The sequence below is a fragment of the Diabrotica undecimpunctata genome, chromosome 3 (assembly GCF_040954645.1).
Source record: "Diabrotica undecimpunctata isolate CICGRU chromosome 3, icDiaUnde3, whole genome shotgun sequence".
Classification (NCBI taxonomy): Eukaryota; Metazoa; Arthropoda; class Insecta; order Coleoptera; family Chrysomelidae; genus Diabrotica; species Diabrotica undecimpunctata.
The window spans coordinates 155,944,443-155,961,775 of NC_092805.1; the positions used below are offsets into that span (position 1 = coordinate 155,944,443).

At 32.6% G+C, this 17,333-nt stretch overlaps 1 protein-coding gene across 2 annotated transcripts in view; it reads right to left on the reverse strand.

Annotated features, from left to right (window-relative positions):
• LOC140437637 (ATP-binding cassette sub-family C member 4-like) overlaps positions 1 to 13,183 on the reverse strand; it is a 61,041-nt gene extending 47,858 nt beyond the window's left edge. Inside the window, exon 1 of one of the 2 annotated variants that reach the window (XM_072527261.1) lies at positions 13,044 to 13,183. The gene's annotated coding sequence lies outside the window, so the exon portion shown is untranslated. Of the gene's footprint in view, positions 1 to 6,685; positions 6,761 to 13,043 lie in introns of those variants that run through there. The other variant, XM_072527260.1, reaches the window with a different exon arrangement.
• Positions 13,184 to 17,333: the final 4,150 nt, after the last annotated feature.

Genomic DNA, 17,333 nt, shown 5'->3' on the forward strand with positions numbered 1-17,333 from the left:
AAATTGTTACTTACACCAACAAATTTATAGAAATGCAAGCCTATGACGTTTCACAAAATCGTTCTTATAGACCGACTGATTTATTAGAAATAAAAGCAGTATTGGGACTTTCATATATTTCTGGTGCTCGTAAAAATAACCGGAGAAACGCTGAAGATTAGGACAGACGGAATGGCTATGGACATATTCAGACTTACTATGTCCCGGATACGATTTCAGTTTTTGTAGAAACATATTCGTTTCGATGATAAAGCTACCAGGCAAGAAAGAGTACAAGTCGACAAATTAGCTCCAATTAGGGAAATTTACGACGAGTTTGTATCCAATTTGTCCCATTACAATATGTCAGCATTCACCACGATTGACGAAAAACTCAAAGCATTTCGAGGTAAATGTCCTTTCAAAATTTATATGCCTAAAAAACCGAATCGCTACGGAATAAAAATATATGCCTTAGTGGACGCTAAAATGTTTTAAACTACAAATTTGGAAGTGTACATAGGAAACAGCCTGCCGGACCATTGCAACGGGATACTTCGAATTTAGCATTAGTGTCTCGTCTTTGTTTACCTATCTTGGGATCAAATAGAAATGTCACGCATGACAACTTTTTTACCAGCTTACCTCTGACGGAGATACTAAGGCAACACCGTCTTACTACAATTGGGACATTACGTCAAAATAATGAGATACCTTCTCAAATGTTACTAGCAAGACCAGAAAAGTCCATTATGTTTGCTTTTAGAGATAAGTGTACGCTCGTTTCGTATTCCCCAAAACGAAAAAGAAATATCCTGTTAGTATCGACTATGCATTACGATGATGCTGTTGACGAGGAAACTGGCAAACCGGAAATAATCATGGACTACAACAAAACAAAAGGCGGTGTCGACGTTGTTGACAAAATGTGCGAAGCCTACAATTGCGCTCGTGCAACTCGTCGTTGGCCAATGGTCATTTTTTATAGTGCCATGAACGTTGCTGGAATAAATAGTTACATCATTTACACCTCGAATACCCAAACAAAAACCGATAGAAGAAAATTCTTAGAAAATTTAGGATTTCAGTTACTTAGCCCACATATTCCTCGACATACACAACAGCAAAACATTCCCAGGATAATCCGTTTACGTCTTTCTGAAATATGTGGTATAGAAACTGAGAATATTGCTCCGCAGAATCAAACTCATGGACGATGTACGTACGGCAGCACTACAAAAAGTCGAAGAACAAGATATTCTTGTGCAAACTGTAAAAAATATTTGTATCTAGAACATCTGACGGGATTATGTAGGCATTGTTTTGAAAATTATGGTGTCCAAAATTTGGAATAGTTTCAGTAATCTGTGTAAATTTTGAGAGTAAAATTTTATTTTTCCTGTTTATTAACATACAAGTAACTGATTTTTGTTTTAGTTGAACCAGAATTTATTTCTTTTGTTATAAATTTCATCATTCATTTTGAAAAACCCCAGACATGTAATATTGGCATAATTACTGTAATTTATATCTTCTATCTTTGTTTATCTTTATTAGACAACACCTTAATATGGGTTTATTATTTCAGCATTTATTTAACTTTGTATCGAGACCTGAAGATGCTTTGCATATTGTAGAAAGCGAAACCGGTCGTCTGGATAGTTAAATTAAATTGATTGTGAGTAAGTCTAATTTATTATTTCTTTTACCTTTTGTATCAAAATCAGTTAAGGTCCAGACAGCAGAAATTCGGTAAGTCTATACAAGAATTTGAAGCCAATATAGCACGCCTTATCAGACTAGCATATCCTATTGCTCCAGTTGACTTTCTGGAACAACTGACTATCCAGACTATAGAAACCATCTTGGCTCATGCATTAAAGTACGAGGCAGATAAAAGCGCCTCAAAAAGTCACATAAGAATTCGCCAGGTACAGGCCACCAACGATAATAAAATTTGGTGAAGTTCTAACAAGTCTTGAAAGTTTTCCAAATGAAGGTTCATATATTCACTGATATCAGCCAAAAAGTCTAAAGTTCTATCTAGAGAAGATGTTTTAAATTGTATTCATGAAGCATCGAATGAAACGTTTTTAATGAACAAAGTTGTATTAATATTTGGTGTATTATGTGGATGTGAAGGATGTATAAAATCCAACATTTTTTCTTATCTGCCCCCTGTTCAACAAACCCTACACATAGCTAGAACATTTACAGGCAAATGACACAGCCATCAAGTTGCACTTTTTTGGACAGACAACAGTAGACACGTAAAGTAAGTCATCATCATAATCATCAACCTGTATGCGTCCACTGCTTTTCATCTGTCTCTCTCTTGTGTGGCTTGCATCCAGTTATTGCTAACACGCCTCAGGTCATCAGTCTACCTTCAGGTCTTATTAACTACCTTTTTTGTAAGTGAGTACAGGTAACACACATTGGTCAAAGATTTTTCTTTTGAGGCATATGGGCAGATCCGATTTAAATACATAAACATACACAAAAAAAGTTTGTTAAAATCCTTTATAAAAGGTATATAAATTAAAAAACCCAAACGGGCTATGTCATGAAGACAAAACGTTTTCGGAATCCATATTCCATCATCAGTGTCTAGGTGTACATGTTTTGACCCACTAAATATCTGGGTAAAAACCCGTTAAAAGTTATATATTACAATTTAGTTTACATTATTTAGTCTTATATATTAGGATGTTAAAGTTACCAGTGGATATGATAACATGGCAACGTATGACTCCACATGAAGTTGCTAATAATGTAAACTAAATTGTAACATATAACTTTTAACGGGTTTTTACCCAGATATTTAGTGGCTCAAAACATGTACACCTAGACACTGATGATGGAAAATGAATTCCGAAAACGTTTTGTCTTCATTACATAGCCCGTTTGGGTTTTTTAATTTATATACCTTTTATAAAGGATTTTAACAAAAATTTTTTTAAGTAAAATTAAGTAAATGTAATATAGTCTTGGTCACTATTTTCAACTTGTTTTAAATTATAGACGTGAATTTAAAAAACTATTCACATTTACCTGCGACACAATTGCATCTACGGTTATTGTGATAAGTGCAAATATTATTTTAACTGATAATAATAAAATAATTTCCAAAGCATGTATGCCAAAGTTTAAGTATTTAGATATGCAATTAATATATATATCTCGCATATATTATATGGTTCTGTATGAGAGTATTTTCTGTATAGCATTTCTATATTATCTATTACACTGGTCTGCAACCAAATTCTCATTCCACAAATTTTATCATACATATGAAGGTGTCAATGCTCTAAATCTAACTCTGTTGGCCAATTTATATGCGCTAATCCGTATAATTAAAATTACAAATTCATTAAAATTGCTATACACATTATCAATAATTGTTTGGACTTGTATTCAAATAAAAGATCGCTTCTCTGTGTTTTCTTTTTTAAATTAAATCAAAGTGTTGTTGAAAGTCTGCGTACACACGCCTGCTATCCTCTGCTTGTCAACGTCTCTCGCACACACTATGGCTGCAACAGTCTCTCCAAAAGCTCCTGGACCAAACTTCTATCTCACAGGAACTCAAATTCTTTCTAGTTGAAAGAATTTTCACTTAGGTGACTAGAACCAAATATACTATACACCTGTTTGTTTATTACAAGATGTACTTTCGTTGTCCACTGCTACCAGTCCTTGGGGCTCGTTCCACAGACACCAAACAAATTTCTTATTTGGCAAGAACTCTGCTAACGTTCACTGCGGGATATGGAACAAAAACAACTTGCTTCTTCCGACGTTCAAATCACAGTAATCTTCTTTTTCCCGGGCAAAAACCTGACTTCCTTCACTTCAACCCCTCCTTCCCCTTTTCACCAATCACACACACACACACACACACACACACACACACACTCACACACACACACACTCACACACACACACACACTCACACACACATATATATCCCACATACCACGCCATCCCTTTCGACCAATCAAATTCTGTGACTTGTCAAGCACAAGCTCAATGCTATTATGATATCACATAACCTGGGTATTTCCAAATTTTACATAAATAGGATCTTTTTTTGGTTACAAGTTTCTAGAGACAATACAGCTAATACTACTTCGGTTATTGTATACTTATTCCTTACCACAAAACTTTCTAATTCTTTGTCCAATTTCTTTGTAAACAAAATAAAACAAAACACAAATGTATATTCTTTTGCAAACTTACAAAAAACTCATAAACGAGATATCAAAACTATCACAGAGGACTAGAATGCCAAAATAGGAACAATTAACAACGGAAATGTAACGGGAATCCATGGTATATGGGATAGGAATGACAATGTTGCATGAGATTGATAGTTTTGTTCCACAAACAATGTCATTATAGGAGCAACACTGTTCCCACACAAGGATATTCACAAAATAACATGGATATCACAAGGAAGATATGTTAAAAACCAAATCGACCACATTCTGTTTTCGAAAGAATGGAAAAACTCTTTGCCAGACGTGAGAGCAATGAGTGGAGCAGATTGTGCATCAGAACATGAACTAGTTAGAGCACAGATAAGAATCAGCATCAGAACAAATTACAGGGCAAATAAAAAAAAGAAAAAAATTTGACACAAGTAAATTAAAAAATATGGACAAAATAAGAGAGTACCAAACTAAGCTAGAAAAACATGTAGGGGGCTTAACATAAATAGAACAGTTAAATGTTGAGGACTTAATATGTTTGCCCAATAGGAAGTAGTTGAAAGAACTGCTTGAAATTGCTTTTTCGAAAGAAGCTTCTATGAGGGAATAGAGAGGTTGATATCAACTATGGGGAAAATAATGCAAGTGTATGAAGGCATGTAACAGACTCCTTGGCAACAATAAGTAACTTTAGAGAAATATTTGCTAGGTTTGGTCTACCAAAGATCGTTGTACATATAACGGACCTTATTTCACTTCGGTGGAATTTTCACAATATTTTTCTAATCATTTAATAAAACACATAACTTCTCCACCTTATCATCCCCAATCAAATGGTTTTGCTGAAAATGCAGTTAAGACATTAAAGAGTAGTGTGACAAAGAATATTAAGGAGAACACTGGTGATAACATGTCATTGGAGGTTGCATTACAAAGATATTTATTTCACTATAGAAACCATACATGTTTCCACAGGTGTTACACCTTCATAAGTTATTTTTAAACGTAAGATTAGAAACCGTTTTGATTTGTTATTGGAAAATAAAGCTGAGAAATTGTTACATGTAAAAATGAAAAGGGAAGAAAAATTTGTAAAAGAGGATAGAGTGTTAGTAAGAGATTATAGTTATCCTAATAAGAGGAAATGGGTAGAAGAAGTTATAAAAACGGGTAGGAGTTATAAATGAGATTTTAGGAGATAGGCATTATATTTGTGAAATTGTTAATGAAAATATATTTTGGAAGCGTCATGTCGATCAGATATTGAAAGGAAAATTCAATGAGTTAGGAGGTTTAAACCAAACTGTTGAAACTAATTAAGTTTAGCTGAGTTTGAAGGATCTGATCCTATGACGCCTCTTTATGATATAAAACACCTGAATTAATCGTATCTGATTGTATTGGTGATATTAGATCATTAATGATTAATGTAGGAGATAAGAGTGTGAGTAATGAGAAACCAGATAGTAGTGATAAAGTTAATGAAAGTGCCAAGGAAGAAACTTTAGATAAAGCTAATGTTTTGCCAGTGTGGTGAAAAAGACTTATTAAAGTTCTCGATCGTTTGGATCTTTAGAGGGGAGGTATTGTAGTATCTTAAGAAATACTTCGTGTAAACTTAGCTTTAAGAAATATGACAGAACTAGATGTTAGCTTGGCTTCTTATGTAGAAGCTTAGATCGTAGTTAGTTTTGTATTTTACAGTTTAATAATAAAGTGTCAAACGCTAATTTAGAGCCTATTTGTTTTCTGCTCCTCGGTCACAACACCACTATGGAGCTTTATGATTTATATATAAATATTTAATATGTATTCGAATCAAGTTGATACACAAATGAAAAGAAACATAAACAGAATTCTTACTATAAGATTGTAAATTATTTGTTTACGATTGTTAAATATATTTAATTAAAATGATTATTTTTTGAATTATTAAACTGAAACAATTGTTGTATAAAATTTATACTATTAATAATAACAAATGTTTTTGTATATTTCATCAATATTACAATATAATTCTAAAATTCTCAATGTAAGCACGATCACATTTTTCTTATTATAATACCATGTTGACGTCTATGAAAGATAGAGCAGTTCCGTATGGATTTCGTATTATTAGCTGTGTTAGGGAAATTTGAGCGCTAAGGTTGATACGTGACGTCAGTTTGTATATATCGTAACGTGAATGATTTTAGGGTGAAAAATATTATACATAATAATCTAGACTGATCCTTAATTTGGTAGCATTGTACAATATATCAAAGTACCTAAGTAGTTAAGATTTTTGGTGTGTAAAATATTAATAAAAATACAATATTCTACCTAATTGGCTAAGACTTTAGCCCTAAACTTGATTAAAAGTTTAACATCAGGCTATTTATATGCTCCCTATATTGCAAATAGTACAAAAAGTAGTTGATACTTTTACTAATAGTTTCAGTAAAAATAGTTGCTACTAAAAATGTTTACTAAATAAAAAAATAAAAACTTACCAACACAAAAAATAAAATTACCGGAATACTAACCGGATAAAACTGATTTGTTTTTAAAGATATTATTATTTTATAATTTGTAATTATAAGTAAATGTTATCTCCCTTACTTGTCAAGATAATTAAAATCTGATAACAATGGCTCGATCAATATTAACATTTTCATTTATTTAATTGTGTAAATTAGAAAAGATTTCGCTATATAGTGTAGTTTCGAAATTGTAGACACTAAATTCCAGGAAATGGTTAGGAGTTATTCTTGGCCTTTCAGTGGCGTACAAGAGTGAGAGGTAGCACCAGTGGCACTACTTGTATTAAACCGAAAATTCTGTAAGTTTTAGTTCAAGTATTTAAAATCCTTTAACTGGATTTAAAAAATGCATTTACTTTTGGTCGACTCTTTATAGGGCGTCGTCTGTTTATAAATTCGAAGAAATGATCTTTATAAGCACCCCAAAATTTTCATATGGAAGCACTTTAGTTCACTGGCAATAGAATAAACAAAATTTAAAAGTGTATGTTATTTAATCCAAATTTTCTTGGGTAATCGTTTCTCTATAATATCTGATAAGTTTATCCTCTTAAACTCTTTAAGAACTGCATTTTAATTTCCAAAGCGAAAATAAACTCTTTGTTTACAATAAAAATCATGAGAATTGATCACTAAGTTAAACGCTTTTAATCCGTGGAGGAATTTTTGCGACTAAGATTACGTTGTTGTGTTGGAATTAAGAATTGAGATTCTTACAGTTGAGTAAAAATTTCTTCTTCGTTTGCTTGTCGAAGTATGTTAGAGCATACCTTCGTTTTTTATTTTTGATTGCTGAGATATCTGCCATGATTTTGTTATTATTGGGAGAAACAGTCCTTATTCTATTTAGGTAACTAGCAAGTCTACAGTAAGCAAGTTAAGTAAAACAAAGAATAAGATGCAGATTAAAGTGTGAATTTGCAGTCCCTAAAAATTAAAATTTCAATAGACACAAGAAAACTTAAAAACCTAAAGTAAAAGAATGCCTCCAACATGAACTGCATGTGAACTGCAACAAATTGAACACAAACACCAATGATATTGACGAGTACTGGAATCGACTAAAAGATTGTCTACTGGAACCCTGTAAAGAAATACTTAAAGACTTCCACAAGGAGAAAAGAGGAATGGATGAATGACGAAATACTCAATATGATGGAACAACGGAGACAATTTAAAAACAAGGATAACAATAAATACAGAGAGATAAACTACGAGATCAGGAAGACGATAAAGCAGGCAAAAGAAAAATACTTTGAAGAGAAAATAATTATGATCTGTTTAACCTACACAAGAAAGTCAAAGAACTGGCAGGACTAAGAAAACAAAATCCCACTTGTGCAATTCTGGATAGACACGGGACTGCTATAACACATACGGACGGGAAAGTATAAGGATGGGCAGAATATATCGACGAATTGTTCGATGATGAAAGAGGAGATCTGGAGCACATAGAACTTACGTCAGAAGAAATAGGTCCATATATTACAAAAGAAGAAATATTATACGCATTAAAAACAATGAAGAGTGGGAAAAGCCCTGGACCTGATATGCTTCCTATAGAAATCCTAAAAATTCTAGATGAGAAGCACATTGATGTTTTAGTGACACTCTGGAACCAAATTTATAGTTCAGGCGTGATACCCAAAGAGTGGTTAACATCTATTTTTATTTGTCTCCCTAAAAAGAAAAACGCAAGAGAATGCAGCGATTACCGCACCATTAGCTCAATGTCTCATATGCTAAGTTACTACTTAAAGTCATCCATAGCCGAATATATCACAAACTGGACATAGACGTTAATGATACACAATTTGGTTTTCGCAAAGACCTAGGAACACGTGAAGCTCTTTTTTCACTTAATATACTAATACAAAGATACCTGGACGTCAATCAAGATATATACGATATATGTTTTATTGACTATAATAAAGTATTCGATAAAGTACGACATAAACAATTAATAAATGTCCTGAAATCAAAGAATGTTGACTACAACGACCTCAGGATCATATCAAATTTATACTATAAACAGCGAGCAAAACGTTAACGTTAAAGTGTTAACGAACAACTGTCAGAAGAAATTGAAATTAGATATGGAGAGAGACAGGGATGCGTATTGTCGCCATTCTTTTTAATGCCTACTCCGAAGAGGTCCTGAAAAAAGCTCTTGAGGGTGAAACAGCTGGAATAAAGGTAAATGGAGTTCCCATTAACAACATTAGATATGCGGACGACACTGTGATCTTACCCGAAAACATTCAAGATCTTCAGAGACTGGTGATCAGAATAGCAGAGTATGGAAAAGAGTATGGTCTAACAATGAATGTCAAGAAGACGAAATTTATGAGAATAGCGAAAACTCAAAGAAATAACGAGAATCTTCGAATAAACGGAACCAACGTCGAACAAGTGGACAAATATGCATACCTGGGAACAATGATTAACTCCACAAATGATTAAGAACTAAGAGTTAGGTTGGCGAGGTGCTATGTTTTTTCGACTTTATTATATGGAATGGAATCTTGGACCTTAAATGCGACATCAATGAAAAAACTGAAATCATTCGAGCTGTGGGTGTACAAAAGAATTCTGAAAATATCATGGACAGAACACGTCACAAACAAAGAAGTTCTGGGAAGGATGAATAAAGAAATGGAAATTTTAAATACAATAAAAACAAGAAAATTAGAATATCTCGGACATATTACACGTGGAGGGAAATACACCTTGCTCCAACTGATTATGCAGGGAAAGATCCAAGGAAAGAGAAGCATAGGGAGGCGTAGAATGTCATGGCTGCGCAACCTGAAAGAGTGGTACGGATGTACATCAAATGAACTTTTCAGAGCAGCCGTCTCAAAAGTCCGAATAGCTATGATGATTGCCGACCTCCTGAAAAAATCGGTAGATTTTTTATATCGAGGCAGGTTTCTTATTTTTAAACTTTTATGAAAAAATAATTCTTATAACTTTAACACTGTGCTGTAGGCTGCTGTAGATTTATTAGTTAATTATAAAATCGATCGATTAGTTACCCAACAATTCGTATTTATATCATTCAATTTTAAGTTCAGGTATCAAGTAAATGAATTCGAATGTATGTAGACACATATAGATAATTATCAATGCTCTTTGCGGATGATATCGTGCTAGTGATGGAGAGCAAAAAAAGGTTGGAGAAGTTAAAGGGTTGGAGAAGGGCTATTGAAAAGGTTATTAAGGTAAGTAGGTCGAAAATAGAGTACCTACATGTGGTTGAGAAGAACGGCAATGGTTAGGGATATCGAATATTAATATTAGGGGAGTTTTATTAGGATTATTCCCCTAATATATTATTAGGGGTAAATACTAATACGAGTAGGAGAATTCAACTACCTTATATACTACATACCAGAGAATGGGACACTAGATAGTGAAATTTACCACAGGATGCAAGCTGTTTGGTTTTGGAGCCGAATGCATGGGGTTCTGTGGTCAAAAAATCGGGGAAGCATTAAAGGAAAGATATACACAAGCTGCGAAAGCATAAGAAGAAGAAAGTAGAAACAAAAGAACATAGGAACTAATAGCAAAATAAACTTGTTCGTTATCGTTATAGTTAGCAAATCGTGCTCACAATGATTTTTTTCAAAGGCCAAAGAATTAAGATAGTCGCCATTTCAATCAAAATCATCCAAACAAAAATATAAGCTACCAATACGTACATCATCATCATCATCATCAATGGCGCTACAACTCTTCGTGAGTCTTTGCCGCGTTTACTATTGCCTTCCATGTTTTTCGATCCTGTGTCAGTAATTCCCATTCTCCCACTCCCATTTTCTCTAGATCTTCTTTGACTGCATCTTTCCACCTTTTTCTAGACCGCCCTACAGACCTTCTTCCCTGTGGTCTTTCCCAGAACACATTGTTTATAAGGCGATTGTCGTTACTGCGTATCACATGCCCTGCCCATCTGAGTCTATTGGCCTTTATATATCTGACTAAATTTTATTTTCCGAATAGAGATTCTAGCTCGTTATTGTATCTGCCCCTCCATTCGTTTGTCACGCTGTCTCTACAAGAGCCATATATCATTCGAAGAATTTTACGTTCCCACACCAACAATTTATTTATTTCTCTTTTTGTTAGTGTAAATGTTTCGCTTCCATACGCGACTGATTATGGTCTTATATATCCGGATTTTTGTATCTCGTGAAAGAAGTTTTAACTTCATTAGATGATGCATTGCAAAGAAAGATCTGTTTCCTGCCATTATTCTCGTTTCAACTTCTCGCTCTAATTTGTTCATTTGTGATTGTTGCTTCTAGATATTTAAATTCTTTAACCACTTCGAAGTTGTGATCATTTATAGTAATGTTTTGCCTTATTCGCCGTCGTTCTTGTTCTGAGACGACCATGTATTTTGTTTTATCTTCATTTATTTTTAGACCGATGTTTAATGCAGCTTCTTCAAAGCTCGAGAAAATATCCTTAATTTCTAATGTTGATTGTGCGACAAAGGAGAGTATGATTTTTGTTCCCCAAACAGTTATGTCTGGTTTGATTTTTGGATATAGTTTCCGCATGACATATTTTAAGGCCAGGTTAAATAACAACGGATGGACAACGGATCTCCCTGTCTCAGTCCAGAATTTACGCAGAAAGCATTTGATATTTTTCCCCCTATTCTAACTTGTGCAAAAGAGTTACTTACACATATTTGTGTTACCGCAGCTAGTTTCTTGGGTACGCCGAGCTCGATCATTGCCTTCCATAATGTTGCACGATTAATTGAATCATAAGCCTGTTTGAAGTCTATAAAAATCTTATGCACGTCGTGATTATATTCCCAATACTTTTCAAGCATTTGTCTTATTGTAAATATTTGATCAATAGTTGATCTGCCAGGCCTGAAACCACACTAGTAGTCACCAACTATTTCTTCGGCGTATGGTACTAATCTTTTTAATAATATTGAAGCCAATATTTTATATGTAATGTTGATTAGTGAGATTCCTCTGTAATTCATGCATGATTCTTTTTTTCCTTTTTTGTGTATTGGTACAATAATACTACAACACCATTCTTTCGGTATTATTTCTTGTTGCCAGGCCATTTCTATTAATTGATGGATTTTACTTATGAGTTCCTGACCGCCTGTTTTAATTAGCTCGGATCAACATTGTCCAGACCAGGGGATTTATCGTTTTTAAGCGTTCTTATGGCATGCGTAATTTCTGCCATGCTTGGTGCCTTGGTGGAAGTATTTCTAATTCGACCGTTTGATACTCTGTTCTCCGTTGTTTCCACCATTTTCATTGTTTTCATCAGTGAAATTTTGGATATTCAGGAGCTCTTCAAAATATTCAGCCCATCTTTCTATTATTTTGTTTTCGGCAACCAGCATTTCTCCATTTTTATCTCTTACGATACGTACCAATAAGTACACAAAACTTAATTATTAGGTTTCACCGTACGAGTTCACTCAAGAACATCAAACGAGAGGTAAGTCGTCCTGTTCGAAATAAAGGTATTAAAATTGTATTTTTTTGGTCATGTGCAAATAATCTTCTTGGAAAGCAAACGTTCCTAGTTGTAACATAATGATCCATTGCAGATAGATGTGATATATCAAAAATGTAATCGCATTTTCATAATGATAAAAATATCAATATTTTGTTAAATGTACCTGTTTTAAATAATCAAATAATCTACATGGCGGTGTCAACTGAAGATAAGTCAATATTTGACTTAGATATCAAGAGAAACAATGAGTTTAATATAATTTAACAGGTTTCTTCTTTGTCTCTATTTATTTTCACAAGAATAATAATATCTAAGTCAAGAAGTATTTTTATCCAGGTATTAAATTATATACTTTCGTAGTAAGTTACTTTTGTTAATTAGTTATGTATATATCGCATATCATGAATATTTGTGTATTTTTTAATTTTATTTTATATTGCATAGAGTAAAGAGAAAATTAGGAAAACTTTCCGAGTGATTTAATAATAGATATAATGTGAGATTATTTGATCGGAAAATAATATTTTCAAAAGATATTTTCAATTTCCTAGTAAATTTTAATTAGTAACGAAATGTCCTGCAAGAGGCGCTAAAGGCATGAAATTAATACTTGTCCATTTAAATTTCCCCCCAAATAATGATAAGTAATGACCCCACTCACAAGTGTCCTAATAAACGAAATTTATACATTGAGTTGCCTATCTACCTATATATACTATATTATTTATCTATGGACTATGGACAACAGATGGAGCAAATGATCTGTACCTGTTAATATACCAATACCAACCCAAAACCATACTTAAAAAATGCATACCTCGTATTAAAAATAAGTCAATAGAAACTAAACACAACCCGACACAACGCACAGCACAATCCACGTGTGACTGTTTTTTGATTGTAAAAATAATTTATATTCCTATTGAAAATCATCTGTTATACCGTTGGGAATGGTTATTGTACTCTTAATGCATAAAAAAACGAAATAATTTTTATAATCAAGGTCAATAAGCAATATTGTGAAATACCGCAGTTACAACCAGTTACCTAATATTAAAAATAAATATTAAATAAAAAATCAGGATTGTAAATAGAAAATTCGAAGAAAACAAATACTTTTGTTTTCAGGTTAGAAACCCAGATCCGTATTTTGTCAGTCGTACATTTAAATTATTTTCGAAATGATGGATTAATACATAAGAACTCTTATAACAGAAAACACAAAGTTAAAGTAAATTTATGAAAACAAATTGGTACTTAACTTGAAAAATATGAAACAAATAAATTACCTTTATAATTTATTATTATCATAATAATTTATGACACATAGTAGATAATATATTATTCATGATCGGGAGAATGTGGGACGATTGTTGCATTTATGAACACTGCCAGCTCATACTCCTTTAATAATTTTCTGAGCCAAATTATGAACGAACAGTACATAATTTGTAAGGGGCTTCACGACAATCAACTTTTGGAGTGCATCATTCTTCTTCTTCTTCTCGTAGCACTACAACCCGGGGTGAGTTTTTGCTGACTGCACAACTTGCTTCCATCTTGAACGGTCGTCCATAATAGTTGAGTTAATGGGTAGCACCATTGTTCTTAGATCTGACCATATTTAGCATCATTCAGATTGTATTAAAATTAATTATTTCACTCGGTAGTTTCCACACTGTAATCACTAAGTTAATACTACAAAGAAGAAAACTGTGCTTTTACTCTTAGATGGCTATTAGAGCAACAATCGAAATATCGAACTGATCTAACTTCTAAGTATTTGGCAAAAGCAAACCATGTTACGATTGTGTCAGTATATCTCACTCCTCACACATACTTCAACCTTTTGGATCAAATTTTAATGGGGTGAAAAGTAATAATATACTGTATCCAGAAATTTAGTGTCTCATTATAAAAGTTATTTTAATAACAGCTGTAAAACTAAATAATCCACTGTAAATACTCTATTGTTGTATAATTATCACAGCTACCAAAGCTGCCAGGACCGGCATAATCGCCAAGCATAGCACGACTGTATATAGGTATATATAATCAGATCAAATATTATCAATAAAGCATAATGTCAAAAAACTCTTTTTATAAACATACAAATTTCCCATAATTATTATTATTAATCATTATTTTAAGTCTCAACGAAGAAAATGTTTGGTGTGTGTTTTGTGTTTTATTGGCACTAGTTTTCACACTGGCCAGTCAATTTCATAATGATTTTTTTAGACTATAACTTATCACTAACTCAGGGAAGTACTGAGTAGTGTCTGTGTTAAGTAAATGTCTTGTTACTTAAGTAAAGTCGACTTCATTGTCTTTACAAAGAGACGCTAATTGTATCTGAACGTCTAAGGTCCCTTCGGTGAGTACCGATTTACTCGTTTTAAAAGGTTCATATTTATTCATGTTGACTTGTTATGTTTAAGTTTTCCGTTTCATGTCTGAAAAAGTTGGCAAAAAATGGGAAATATTCTTTATTAATAATTTTACGAAAAAAAAAATTATTCTTCATTAAAGGTTATGCATTACATAGAAATCATTAACAGATAATCTTATAAAATATTAAGTGGTAGATAGGAAAAATCAAAATTATTAATTAATACTGAAGAGGAAAGTGATTTTAAATTTAGATATGCAAGAAAATGTAATTTTAAAATGTTTGTAGCTATTAAAAATTATGTCCAAGTTTAGATTCATCGCCTTCTAATAATTAAAAAATACATTTAAAGTAAAAAGTAAATAAAAAAATACTTTATATTGAATAAGGTAAATTAGAAATAAAATTAAAAATTAATGCACCTACTGATACATCATTAAAAGGCCATGAATCTAAATTTAAAAATAATTTTTAAATCCTACAACCAAATTAAAATAACATTTTATGCTGCACCTAAATTTAAAAGCACTTCACTTTTAAGCATAAATCAATATTTTTGATTTTCGCTGTATACCACTTAAACTTTTATAAATTTGATTATTGATTATTGATTTCTATGAAATGCAGAAATGTTTATGACGAATAGTTTTTTTCATGAAATTAATAATAAAGAAATTTCCCATTTGTTGCCAACTTTTTCAGACATACTTTATACCTTACTAACAATTAAAACACTTCTTTCCTTACATGAAGTATAAAATATAATCATATTTAGCTATATGTATATATCTACATTAATTCATTTTAATTTTCACTTCACCATTTTATTATTTCACTTGCAATTTTTTTAACAAAACAAAAATTGTTTATGACTTTCAAAATTTGAATATATTTAATAAAGAATCGAGACAGAAAATATAATAATTAATTAATTCTAATACTCCATCAGCTTATGTATTTTTTCCCTTCATTATCTAGATATTTATTTAAATTAAACATGTAATGTAAATGACAAATAAAATATAAAATTCGTTAAGCCGGCCCTTTTTACTATGTACCTGAAGAGGTAAATCCCTTTATGGCTTCGACTTTATCAGCGGGATACTTTTAAATTCTGCATAAGTCAGTTCTTATAATTGTGAATGAAGTATAAATAATACTATTACTATATTACTTATTAATACCTACTTAATATAGTACCTCAAAAAAGCTCAGATAATACCTAAAAGCTCAGAAGAACGAAAAAGCCACCGGTACAAACAATATCAATGTCGAAATACTTAAATTAATTGCAGACAACGAAAGTAAAAGCCTCGACTTAATAACAGCACTGTTTAATAAGATATATGATACAGGTAAAATACCATCAGACTGGCTAAAATCGACATTCGTAACAGTACCAAAAAAAAATGCAATGCCTCACACTGCGATAGCTATCGAATATTAGGCATGATGTCTCATGTCCTTAAAACTTTTCTCAGAATCATTCATACACGAATTTATAAGAAGTGTGAGTTTCAGATGAGTGACACTCAATTCGGATTTCGAAATGGACTGGGAACACGAGAAGCTCTTTTTGCCTTAAATGTGTTAACACAACGATGCAGAGACATGAGTGTAGATGTATTTACATGTTTTGTTGATTGTCAAAAAGCATTTGACCGCGTCAACCATCAACAGATAATCGAAATTCTGAGAACAACTGGGATTGACGAACAAGACTTGCGAAATATCTCAGAACTATATTGGCACCAAACGGCAACATTGGAATAGAGCACACAACATCCGAAGATATACGAATCCGACGAGGAGTGAGACAAGTTTGCATCTTATTACCGCTATTATTTAATCTGTATTCGGAATCTATATTCAGAAAAGCATTAGACGAGGTTCAAGGAGGAATCAAGATTAACGGAACCAGTATAGACAACATCAGGTACGCTAATGATACCGTCCTAATAGCAAGCAACGCACAAGAACTACAAAATATAATAAATGCGGTAGCGTCATAGCGAAATGTTCGGTTTACATCTAAATGTAGCATTTTTGAATTCCTTGACATATATTAAAATCCCCTCGTATAAGTTAAAACACCAAAAAATATTTTCAATCCTCTTTGCGTTGCCGAGTTTACAGTTTGTTTATATTTCACAGACGCGTATTTCTTTGGTATTTTAAATTCAAATAAATTCAAATAAATATTCCCGTTTAGTGTTTTGTTTATATCATGTTAAGAAAATGATTTTTAAGAATTTACTCACTCTCGGTAAGGCTGGCCGCTGTTAAAGGTGTGTTTAGTTTTTCTGTTTTTTCGTCTTTTGTTATGGAAAATATGTAGTGTATAGTAGCAGTTTAATGTAATAGTTACAGTTTAAGTGAGGTTTGAAGATTTGGTCAAGGAGAAGAGACGTGTTTTAGTTTAGTCGGAAAAAACCGGCAAATTTGTTGAAAAAGTCTAAAGTTACTCAATGTAATGTGTCAATTTTGAACGAGTAATCACTGTTTTTTGTTTGTAAGCCATCTCTCATTTATGATACTTGTAAAACGGCATCTACAACAACTTTAATGGATAACCACATGTTGACATTGCGTCCAATTGTACCTATTCCTGTTTTTTAAGAAGCTGAGTCCAAGGTTTGTGTCCAGTGTGCCAATTTCAACTTCAGTGTGTCCAGTATGGCTGTGAATATTGGACACTGGACTCTGAAACAGAAA